The sequence below is a fragment of the Triturus cristatus genome, chromosome 10 (genome assembly GCF_964204655.1).
Source record: "Triturus cristatus chromosome 10, aTriCri1.1, whole genome shotgun sequence".
In the NCBI taxonomy this organism is placed as follows: Eukaryota; Metazoa; Chordata; class Amphibia; order Caudata; family Salamandridae; genus Triturus; species Triturus cristatus.
This window is the reverse complement of record NC_140593.1, coordinates 552,919,620-552,931,797: the sequence shown is the minus strand read 5'-3', so window position 1 is coordinate 552,931,797 and position 12,178 is coordinate 552,919,620. Positions and strand designations below refer to the sequence as shown.

Here is a 12,178-nt window from a genome sequence, read left to right as displayed (position 1 = left end):
ACACACTTGAAGCACCTGACATCGGTGGGCTGTCGTCTACCGAGTCCCTGGTCACTTCTGAGTGACCCGGACTCTGTCCCCTCTGCTTTCAGGTACGCTTCATCAAGAATCCACCTTTGGATTCCGACAAACACTTTTCTTCTTCCCAGCAGTGGCTCTTCTTTGGAGTCCCCCATAGAGATCGACGGTGGTTTCTGACGCCACAGACCTTGCAACCAGCTCCCCTGGGAAAGGTAACTCTGGTACTACGGTATCCACAGGTGGGGTGGCTCTCCAACCTCCTAACTTCCACAGGGTTTCTTCGAAGTCCACTGAGAAGGGTCCTTAAACTTTAAAACTGCAACCACGACTCTCCGATAGAATTTTGTGGTGCATGCGGTCGTGTTCCCACTCTGCACACGTCCTCCATGGGGTCCCTACTTACTCACCTTGGGTGGTTCCTTGGGGTCCCAGAGATTCTACATCCTCTGGACACTGTCTTGACTCGAGTCGTGGTTCTTATACCACTATTTTAGTATATGATTTGGTCTCCCCCTGGAGCCCACTGTGTATTAGTGCTATTTACTATTGTTTCTGTGTTACACTATTGTGTGCTTTGTGAGTATCTTCTTGTGGAAGATACTGTGTCGTACTTTTAGTGTGTTATATTAATAAATACATAATTCTTATAACTACTGAGTGGTTCTCTTTTCATTTAATCAATACTAAAATGTTGTATTCTGGCAAAACAAGCTGCTTAACATTCCTTCAAGGATAAGCCGGAAGGCTGCTCTCCACAGCTACCACTTGTGTAGCTTTCTTAATTAGTGGACCGCATATACCAGGCCACCTTCTCCCACCTACCTGTTACATATGTTCACTTTTACTAGATTTTCTTGGAGCCTGTCTGAAGTTTAAATCATTCAAATTGATTTACATATGCCCTTGGCACCACTTTTCAATATGGGCCCACAGTATACCACAGATTCCCACTGTTGGGCAATGGGGAACATGATGCCATAGATTACCACCATTGTGCCAGGCCCACCATGTTGCCAGAAATTACCACCAATGTCCCTGGCCAGCGTGTGCCTGGATTGACCACTATTGTGCCAGGGCCAGATTGTTCCTACAGGTTATGGCCTTTGAGTCAGAGCCCGTATGTTACCAGAGATTACCACCATTGTGCCAGGGCCACTGTGTTGCCAGACGTTACTACCATTGTACTAGAGTGAGCATGTGGCCAGGTCTTACCTTCATTGTGCCATGGTCAACAGAATGCCATGGATTGCAACCATTGTGCCACGGTCTGCATGCTGGCAGAAATTGACAGCAATGTGACGGGGCCAGCATGTTTCCAGGTATTACAACCGTTACAGCAGGCTCATCATGTTATCGGAGACTACCACCATAGTGCAAGGGCTGTTATTTTACCAGAAATTTCCACCATTGTGCCAGGGCCAGCATATTGCCAGAGTTTACCACCATAGTGGCAGGACCAACATTTTACCAAGAATTACACCCATTATGCTAGAGCCAGAGTGTTGCTAGAAATTGCGATCACTGTACCATGTTTATTATGTTGCTAGGGATTACCATTATTTTCCAGGGCCATCATGTTGCCTAGGATTACCACCATTGTGCCAGAAGCAGAACTTTACCAGACATTATCCAGTATTAGGGTATCTTTCATAGATTCACATGCCTGAACCATTCCCCGTCGTCGGGATGGGAGTCACCGGTAAATAACAAAGCAATGTCTTAGAAGACATATAGAGTAACAGGCTCCAAAATGCCTTAGCTTAGCAAGCTATCCACGTCCTTATGTAAAAAGGACCAAAGTTTGGACAGTAGCCAATTAGCTAGCACCACCCTCTAGAACCCTCCTGGAAGGAGCTCTAGTCCCTCAGATTTTCTACCGCAAGTCGTGCTAAGGGAGTCTCCACTGAGCTCTGCTCATTGCTTCTGGATTTCCAGTGTTTTCTACACAAACCTATCTTGATTTGCCATGGCTGATACTCCTAAGAAAGGAATATTTAGATCCTGTGCTTCCTGTGGGAAGAAGAGGCTTCACGTGGATGATCAGCATAAAGACTGTCTTTATTGTCTGTACCCCAGCCACAGCTCAAAAGACTGCAAGGTATGTCGTACCTTTTCATCTAAGACCCTGAAGGACCCAGAAGGGCGCCTTTTAATCTGGCTGCAAAGGCTGAAGGACAAGGACTCGGTAGTGTCCTCTGAGGAGAGTGAGAGTTCTATTATTTCTTCTCACTCCTCACGTAAAAGACCAAGGGCGTCATCTCCGGGCCCTTCGTCACAGCCACCTCTAAAGAAGACGCACAAAAAGTCTTCAGAGGTCCTGGCCTTGCCTCCGCCTGGAATTGCTTCTCCTCAGGATGTCCAAGTTACTTTTAAAAAACCAGTTTCCACCCCGTCGACAACCTCGTCGACGGTGGCTTCACTGCCGAAAAGATCTCCATCGATGGCAGTCTTTGTTACCTCGTCGACGGCGAGGATATCTACTGTCACATCCCAATCAATGACTACGTCGACGACGACGAATCCATCGTCGACGGCAGGTAAAACTATCTCGTCGACACTGAAAATCAGAAAATCGTCGTCGTCAGCTAAGCCACCGACGACATCGTCGACGGCGGGTTCGTCAACGACAGCTCCATCATCGACGCCCACATCATCGTCGACGAGAACACTGTCGACGAGACCTTCGTCGTTGACGACGAGGACACCGTCGACTAAGCCTTCGTCGCCGTTGTCGACGAAGAAACAATTCTCATCTTCCTCACTGACGACGACACCGTCGACGATGACCTCGTCGACGCTGTCTCACATGCCTATTACACCGCCTACAATTCTACCGTCGACGGGCCCGTCGACGGATATTGACTCTGAGACGCAAAGTACATATGTGCACCTCAAAATCACCAAACGTGCACTAACTCCGGCCCTTACATCGCCCAGTAGGGTCTCCACCTTGCCGCCTGCTCAACTTTTTGAGGAGGAAGATTCAGAGGACGGCAGTATGTTCCCGGCTGCGACAAGCCCTTCACAGCTACATGTGAAATACCAAGATATCTCAGACTATGAGGACATTGACCAGGAGTATCAACAGGTTCCACCTCCACAATACGTGCAGCCACCACCTTCCATGGTTTGCTTGCCTGCATCACTGGTCACGGATCTCCAATTCCTGATCTCGGACTACAAACAACGGTTTCCGACGCTGGCACCTCCCCCGACGCCAGTTGCGCCACCAACACCAAGGCCAAGACCGCCTCCATTGGTACTGCAATCAGAGCCTGCTACAACGCCACTTCCTCACACAACAGATGAGGATGAGGATGAGGAGGAGCCTGACGGAGAGCTTCAGGAGGTCCATTCTCACCATGATGAATGGGATGATTACATCCTTCCCTGCCCGACTTCTCCTGCCCCTACCACGGCCGACTCGCCTCCAGAGGATATTGGCGGCTTCCATAACATCATAGAGAGAGCGGCCCAGCGCTTTCAAATTCCAATGCCCTCGCACCAACAAGACTGTTTCCTTTATGATTTTAAGGAACCCTTTAAGAAGTCTGTACGGGCAATTCCACTTATAGACTACATTTGGGAACCAGGCATAAAAATTATGCAAAATCCTTCCTCAGTCCCTCCAGTGTTACCACGCCTGGACAAAAAATATAAAGCGCCAGACACTGCTCCGGCTTGTCTCACAGGCCATCCAAAGCCAGACTCGGTCATTACGCAGGCCGCACAGAGGAGGTCAAGCAACCCGGCTGCTCTATTGACAGCTCTACCAGCTAAGGAGGGCAGGCGCTTAGAGAACATAGGCAAACGCTTTTCTTCAATGTCGGCCTTAACAGTGCGGGCCTCCAACGCCCTGGCACTTTTGGGGCGTTACAATCGTCAAATGTGGGCGGACATTGCACCATACATGGCAGACTTACCAGAGGAATCCAAAGAAGACGCAAAGAAGATCTTGCTAGAGGGGGAAAGATCTGCCTCTGAAATCATAGACTGTGCAATGGATATTGCTTCGACTGGATTCCGACAACTAGCGGGCGCAGCAGTTCTCCAACGCCAGGCTTGGCTAAAGGCAACCTCCTTCAGACCGGAGGTCCAAACCAAAGTGCTGGACATGCCGTACGACGGCCAACTTCTTTTTGGCACCCATATTGATGAGGCATTACAGGGGATTAAGAAAGATACGGATACTGCCAAGGCGTTAGGTACCTTGCAATTTCGGAACCCTTCCTTTTGGGGTTCCAGGGGAATAGGTCAATCTTCTGGTAGGGGAGAATTCCAACAATGTTCTTCATTCTCTTCCTCCCAGCAATATCGTCCGCAATATCAACAGCGACAGCAATCCGCATACACGAAGTCCTCCTTTCATGGTAAAGGAGGACGACAAAAGGGAGCCGCCCGACGGCAATGACTTCCAACTACGGCCGGTCTCCACCTTCTCGCCACCCTCCAAGATTGGCGGAAAAATTTCCCACTTTCTCCCAAACTGGCAAAGAATAACTACGGACCGTTGGGTCCTACAATTAGTACAATTCGGCCTTTCTCTAGAATTCATACAAATCGATCCTCAAACCCCTCCCCGCCCAATGCTTCACAAAAACCTACGTCTGTTACTTTTGGAGGTGAAGGTTATGCTCCAAAAAGGAGCTATAGAGGGAGTTCCCCCAAATCAACCGGGAAAAGGGTTCTACTCCCGCTGCTTCCTCATCCGGAAAAAGGAGAAAAAATGGAGACCAATATTGGACTTAAGAAATCTAAACAAATATCTGAAACAGCAGTCGTTTCGTATGGTCACCATTCAGGAGGTATTACATCTACTCAATGCGAACGACTACATGGTGTCGTTAGACCTGCAAGACACCTACTTTCATATACCCATACATCGCAACCACAAGAAATTCCTACGATTCATGGTGGCTGGCAGACATTACCAGTTCCGGGTTCTGCCATTTGGCCTCAAATCGGCGCCCCGCATTTTCACCAAATGTCTAGCTCCAGTGGCGGCCTACCTACGCCATCATCATCATTAGGTCTTCCCTTATCTAGACGACTGGCTTGTCAAGTCTCCATCTCTACAGGGCGCGTCCAGGTCTTCCAACGCTTGTCTAACGCTCTTCGATTCACTAGGACTAACTCTCAATCACGAGAAGTCCGTCCTTCAGCCGTCTCAGCGCATGAACTTTCTGGGCGCTACACTAGACACTGTACTACGGAAAGCTTTTCCATCGCAGGAACGCAAAGACAAGCTTCAGTCGTTAGCTCTCCGGATAATGTCCGAAAAGACACTGTCAGTGTGTCTCTTCAAATCCCTTCTCGGGATGATGTCTTCTTGCGTTCTCTTGGTCCCGCATTGTCGTCTTCATATGCGACTCGTTCAAGAAGAACTGTCGGATCAGTGGGTACAGTGTACAGGGTCCTTCGACGTCATCCAGGTCACCCCTGTGATCAGGAAAGCTCTACGATGGTGGGTGTATCCCCAGAACCTTTCAAAAGGCTTGCCTTTCTTGCTTCCTGCAGCACCTCACATAATCACCACGGATGCTTCCCTGGAGGGCTGGGGGGCTTTCCTTCAGGAGCTTCAGATAAGCGGGAAATGGTCCCCTTCCGAGAGGGCACTTCATATCAATCTCCTAGAGCTACGCGCAGTCTATCTGGCTCTGGTGGCCTTCCTCCCAAGAATCAAAAACTCCATGGTGCTTGTCAGAACAGACAACACGACGACAATGCACTATTTGAACAAACAGGGAGGAACGCGCTCGCTGACACTCTCTCGCGAGTCACAAAAAATTTGGAGTTGGCTACTCAGTCACAACATCTCTCTTCGAGCAGATTATGTTCCAGGCGTCCACAACGTGTTGGCAGATTCCCTCAGCAGAAGGCAGACAACATGCCACGAGTGGGAACTGGACCAGCAAGTCCTCAGCAACATCTTCGATCAATGGGGCACCCCTCTTCTGGACCTATTCGCCACCCAGAACAACGCCAAATGCCAACACTTTACAAGCTGGCATCCCCAACAAGGGTCTCTGGGGAATGCCTTTTCGATAGCATGGTGCAACGTCTTTGCGTACGCCTTTCCGCCGTTTCCCCTGGTTCCCAGGGTGCTACGGAAGATGAAAGCGGAGCCCTGCACTCTGATATTGATAGCCCCAGCTTGGCCACGCCAGCACTGGTTCACGGAGCTTCACCTCCTCTCCCTAGAACCTCCAATCAAACTGAAGCCGTTTCCGTCTCTGCTAACGCTCCACAATCAACAGGTTCAGCATCTGGATCCGGCATCTCTCAAGTTATCTGCATGGCTCCTGAGTTCAGAGAGTTCCAGGGCTTAGACATTACTCCGGATTGCAGACAAATCCTAGCTCGAGCGGATAGTACCAACAAAACCTATTCATTGAAATGGAAACGATTCTGTATCTGGTGCAAAACAAACAGGTTACACCCTCTTTCTTCCACCCCGGAACAGATTTTACCGTACCTCCTGCACCTCGCAAAATCTGGTCTAGCTCATGCCTCCATCAAAGTACACCTAGCGGCAATATCTCGCTTTAGGAGATCCTCTACAGGTCCATCTTTGTGGTCTCATAGACTTATCAAACAATTCCTTAAAGGGCTGTTTAGAACTTTTCCTCCAGTAAAGCCTATACCACCGGCTTGGCATCTTAACACGGTTTTGGCTCAGCTGATGAAACACCCGTTCGAGCCAATCCACAAAGCAGACCTTAAGTATGTATCCTGCGCTCCTACTGGCCCTTACCTCGGCAAGACAAGTGGGAGAAGTCCAGGCGTTCTCAATCCAAGACCCTTTCATTCAGTTCAAACAGGACAGGGTCATTCTTTGAACAAATCCGAAGTTTATTCCTAAGGTTCCGACTCAGTTCCACCTCAATGAACCTATCAAACTACGTTCATTCTTCCCGAATCCACAAACCGTGGCAGAAAAGACTCTTCATTCATTAGATATTAAGCGCTGCATCAAGTTTTACATTGATAGAACTAAAACATTTCGAAAGTCTAATCAACTTTTTGTGGCGTACAGTAGGCCTAGAAAAGGGCTACCGCTCACCAAACAGAGTATCTCCCGCTGGATTTCTTCAGCCATCACCTTCTGTCACCAGCAGGCAGGACGTCCACTGCAATCAGCAGTTCGTGCCCATTCCACAAGGGCGATGTCTACTTCCATGGCACTGTTTGCAGGGGTGCCCATTGTGGACATTTGTAGAGCGGCCACATGGAAGACGCCGCATACATTCACCAGGCATTACTGCCTGGACACGGAGATCATGAAGGATGCTGCAGTGGGTCAAGCGGTACTCCGTCATCTATTTCAATAGTAGAGGTGAGCCCTTTCCTTTTTCATCCCACCATCCTGGTCTCTTTACGCACATTTCGCACTGTAATGTTTACATTACCTGAGTCATGGTTCTCTGCTACTTTATCTTTCACATGGATATGTTATTATCTAGTGACTGTATATTTACTGTACCTGTCGAAATGTGCTTATTATTGCTTACTACTCTGATTCAGGCATGTGAATCTATGAAAGATACCCTAATACTGGATAAGGAACGTGTTACTTTCCTGTAACTGCGGTTATCCAGTATTGGTATCTTTCATAGTTTCACATGCAACCCACCCACCTCCCCTTGAAGGGCTCTCTTGGATCTCTTAGTGATACAACTACTTAGCACTGTGCTTACGAAAATCTGAGGGACTAGAGCTCCTTCCAGGAGGGTTCTAGAGGGTGGTGCTAGCTGATTGGCTACTGGCCAAACTTTGGTCCTTTTTACATAAGGACGTGGATAGCTTGCTAAGCTAAGGCCTTTTAGGGCCTGTTACTCTATATGTCTTCTAAGACATTGCTTTGTTATTTACCGGTGACTCCCATCCCGACGGCGGGGAATGATTCAGGCATGTGAATCTATGAAAGATACCAATACTGGATAACCGCAGTTACAGGTAAGTAACGCGTTCCTTATCACCAGTGTGCCAAGGCCAGTGTATTTCCAGAAACTACTACCATTTTGCCAGCGTCAGCATGTTGCAGGTTATTTCCATCATTGTGCCATGGCTACCATGTTGCCAGAGATCACCATCTTTGTGCCATGACCAGCATTTTACCACGAATTTCCACCACTGTGCCAGGGTTTACATGTTCACAGAAAGTACCTTTATAATGCCAGGACCAGCATGTTTCCAGGTTTCACTATTACCATTATTTTCCCACGAATTACCACCAATATGACAGTGTGTTGCCAATATTACCTTCATTGTACTAGAGCACTATGTTGCAGTGATTGCCACCACTGTGTCAGGGTCAGCATTTTCAAAGAAATTAACATAGTTTTACTACATTAAGCATATTGCCAAGGATTGCCACCATTGTGCTAGGTAAGTTTATTGGTAGGCTGTTTCACAGCTTGGATGCTGCAGCTTTAAACGTGTTACCACCCATAGTGGTACAATGGAATCTGGGTGCATGAGTCAAAAATGCTTTTTCAAATCTAAGGTGATGGTTTGGTTTATACATCATGGGATTCCTTAACAAAGGGTTTTGACAGCTGTTATAGAAAAATGTATGGACTTAGCAAAGTGACTTAAAAATAAGTTTGCTTAATTGTCAGCCAATACAATTTGACTAATCAAGATGAGATAAAATCACACTTGAAAATTAGTCTTGCTGTTGCATTTTGCACAAGCTGTAGTTCCTTTGCGTTTTGGCTGGAAGGCCAAGATAAATGGGTTTACAGTAATCAACTCTTGATTATATAAACGCATTCTGTAACGCCCTGAACGTCTCGGGATCGTTTAACAGACACGATAATGAGAACGCAACCACTTGTGAAGGTTTAGTTATTTTAATGAAGGCAAAAATAATACAAGGAATAAACAAAGGTTATAGTCACTGGAATCCTCCAGGCTAAGTACGTTACCAGCCCACAGCACGGATGGTCCTAACCGTCCTCTGCATATACGCCGATCCCGGCGTATGCCAACAGAGGGCAGAAATGAAATGGCCGACAATGCCAATCGGTAGGCTGCGAGGGGCACGAAGAGTGTTGGGGAGAATCGAGGAGTCAGGGAAACACCCAGCCGGGGTCTCTACCTGAAGGGAGCAGCCGCTCAACCTCTTCCTCAGACTGCACCGGGACGCGGAGTCACCTCCTGGTGATGCGTCACCGATACCCCAATCACAAGCAAAGAAGACTGAACCGAGAGCAGCCGCTCGATCGATCCTGTGGACTTCCGAGTCTGTAACGCGGCAAACACCTCCTGGTGTGCGTTACAGCTGGCAGTCCCTGTATCTCTGGTCGGGCTGGGAGTTACGACTCCAACCAGCAAAAGCGCCACTGCGCTTTGACTCAGCCGAGTCAAAAAGCGAAGCTCAATGGTTATCCGGTAGAGCTTCCGGGTCCTTCACAGGTGACGATGGGGCAAGACACGGCCCAGGGAGTAACGACTCGACCTACCTCCGTTCTTGCCTTACTGGAGCACCACTCCGGAACACTGCTCTTCACTAAGCAGGTACGTCGGTGTAAACACAATATCCGACAGCGTTGTACCTCCCGGTTCCTCCCTTTATAGGGCGTGTTTTCCTTGAGTTATGTAACAGCTCTCCTGTTTACATAAGGGCGTGTTTTCCTTGAGTTATGTAACAGCTCTCCTGTTTACATAAGGGCGTGTTTTCCTTGAGTTATGTAACAGCTCTCCTGTTTACATAACCTCTCAACCGCTAAGCATCCTGGGAGATGTAGTCCGTTTTCGCTGGTTACCGTTTTCCTCCCCTCGCATGACAGGAATTCTTGACACATTCACAATTTGAATTATCTGTGGCACTATGAAAGTACATATGCTGTGTTTCAGGATGCGTACCTGGTATGTACAACTTCTTGCCACCTCATGTACTTGGTGAATCATAGTAAGTTGCTCATCAAACTTGATAACTAGATGGACAATAACAGCATGAAAGTGACTACGTTTGTCAAGTTAACTGGTTTAGGGTATTTTATTGTGTACTTAATGGTTATTGCAATATTGTAAAAAGATTGGGACTGTTCTGGTGGCACTATGTGCGCATGCTGAAACATGATCATTTTGGAAATTATAAAATGTGTTACCCTCCTTTTCAGTGCAAAACCAGTTATTACAAATTAAAACCTGTTACCTGGAGTTTTTACCTTTTGAAGCAAGGTGAGTTTTTCTCCTATCGATTCTGGCCAAAAAGGAAGTGTCCGTATTAGGGACGCTTCGAAACGAGCAAACATCTGTGTCTTGCTCCATTAGGTTTGTATTTCCAAAACATCCACCCTCAACTATTTGGAGGCAGTTATGGAGGTTATCTGCTCTGGTTGTAAGATCCTCGTCAATTTTGAAACTAATTTGGGTATAGTCTGTGTACATTAAAACCGATAACCCATATGAAGATATTCAGTCCTCCAAAAGGGGCAACGTATGTATTAAAAAGCAGTGGACAGAATAGAACCCCGTGGTACTCCAAGTCAATGTCCTCATCTCTGATCAGCAGGAATTTAAGTCTACCATTGTTGATTTGTTCTTAAAGAATCTTTGAATCCAGGTTAAAGTGGTTTCCTTAATACCTAACTCTTCTAAAAGGTTTATTAGGACCTGATTGTCTTCCCTACCAAATGTGGCCGACATATTCAAAAGGATCAGGCGGCTGGGATGTCTTGGTGGGTGCAACATCAAATCTCGTCTAAAGATGCTCTTCCTACAGTTTCATCTCTTTAGCCAGTACGACACACAGCTTGCATCGCATGAAATACATTTTGAGCTTTGATAGATAATGAAATGTGTTCAAAGATTGCACCTTCTCAAAGTTTTGCTAGGTATGGCAGGTGGGAAACTGGCCTATAATACTCCACACAGCCTTTGTATAGTGGGACTTTTTCCAATAGTGGTACGATTTGTGCCTTTTTAAAAATTTCGGGAATAGTACCTTTGTTCGGAGAGGTGTTGATAATATCTTTAAAATGGTTTGCTGACTTCAGCTTCAGTTCTTTGTGTAGCATTCCTGTGAGAACATATGCTACTGAGCCTGTTCTATTGCTCTTCTTTATCAAAGTGTCATATTGGTCAAGATCCAACTTGCGCAATTGGTTGGTTGGTTGTCCACCTTCATACAACATTTTTTCAGTGCCCTTATACAAGCTTTACTGTTATCTATTTCAGTTTCACAATGACCTGCAAAGTTATTGCAGTTTGGTCCTGAGAGAGCAGTTTGTGAAATGCTAGCTTTGTATGTCCAGCCATGAATAACCATAAACACCACTTTTGAAACGTTGGGAGCTGGTCGTATCTTTGATGAAAAATACAGGAATTACTACCATTGTTCCAAGGTCAGCATGTTGGAAGGGATAACCACCATTGTATCTGGTCCACCATTTCACAGCTGGGGCACTGGTCAAAATAGTTGCTCCTCACCTCCGCATACAGACATTCATGCATGCACACAAACAAGCAGAAATACACTCTCGGTCATGCACACACCCAGACGGGCGCAGATGAACTTGAGTGCACACAAAGATCTTTTTTTACTCATCTCTTAACTAACCCGACTGCTACTTCGGCAGCCCTGCCTCTTAACTATGCTCTTGGGCTAATGCAGCTCCTGATCTGCACTCCCTAGAGGAGGTGGGGGAGAAGGAGTACCTCCAGAACCCTGAGGGAGCAGGAGATCAGCAACCACGTAGACTTCCACAAACCAACCGGACACCTCCGCTCTGCCAGACTCCTACTTGCACACACCCTGCATAATCCAGAACCAGATATAGCAGCGTTCATGCCTTCTCTCTTGCCCCTAAAGCTTGGAACGACCTGCCCCTGCACATCAGACCTGCCTTCTCAGTTCTTGAATTCTACAAGAAACTGGAGGCCTGGCTCTTCACCTAGCCCCAACACGGTCTCTGTCCATACAGCTCCTGGTTCAACACCAGGATGCCAACCTGGATGGGTTGTGTGCTACACACACACAGCAAGCAGGAGTATGGGACGAGTGGATAAGGCAATCAAGACGGAGTGGAGGGCAAGTGTAGAGGGCAGTGCCCAAATATGTGAAAGGATGGGGTGTTACATTAAATGACAATTTTTCTTTTCACCCACAATAGTTGTCTGCTTAATTCGGGTCTGGTGGCTCAGTTGA

At 47.2% G+C, this 12,178-nt stretch overlaps 1 protein-coding gene across 2 annotated transcripts in view; it reads left to right on the top strand.

Annotated features, from left to right (window-relative positions):
* Nucleotides 1–12,178, top strand: part of LOC146789708 (tetratricopeptide repeat protein 21B-like) — a 576,531-nt gene that overhangs the window by 282,400 nt on the left and 281,953 nt on the right. The gene's annotated exons all lie outside the window — the stretch shown is intronic.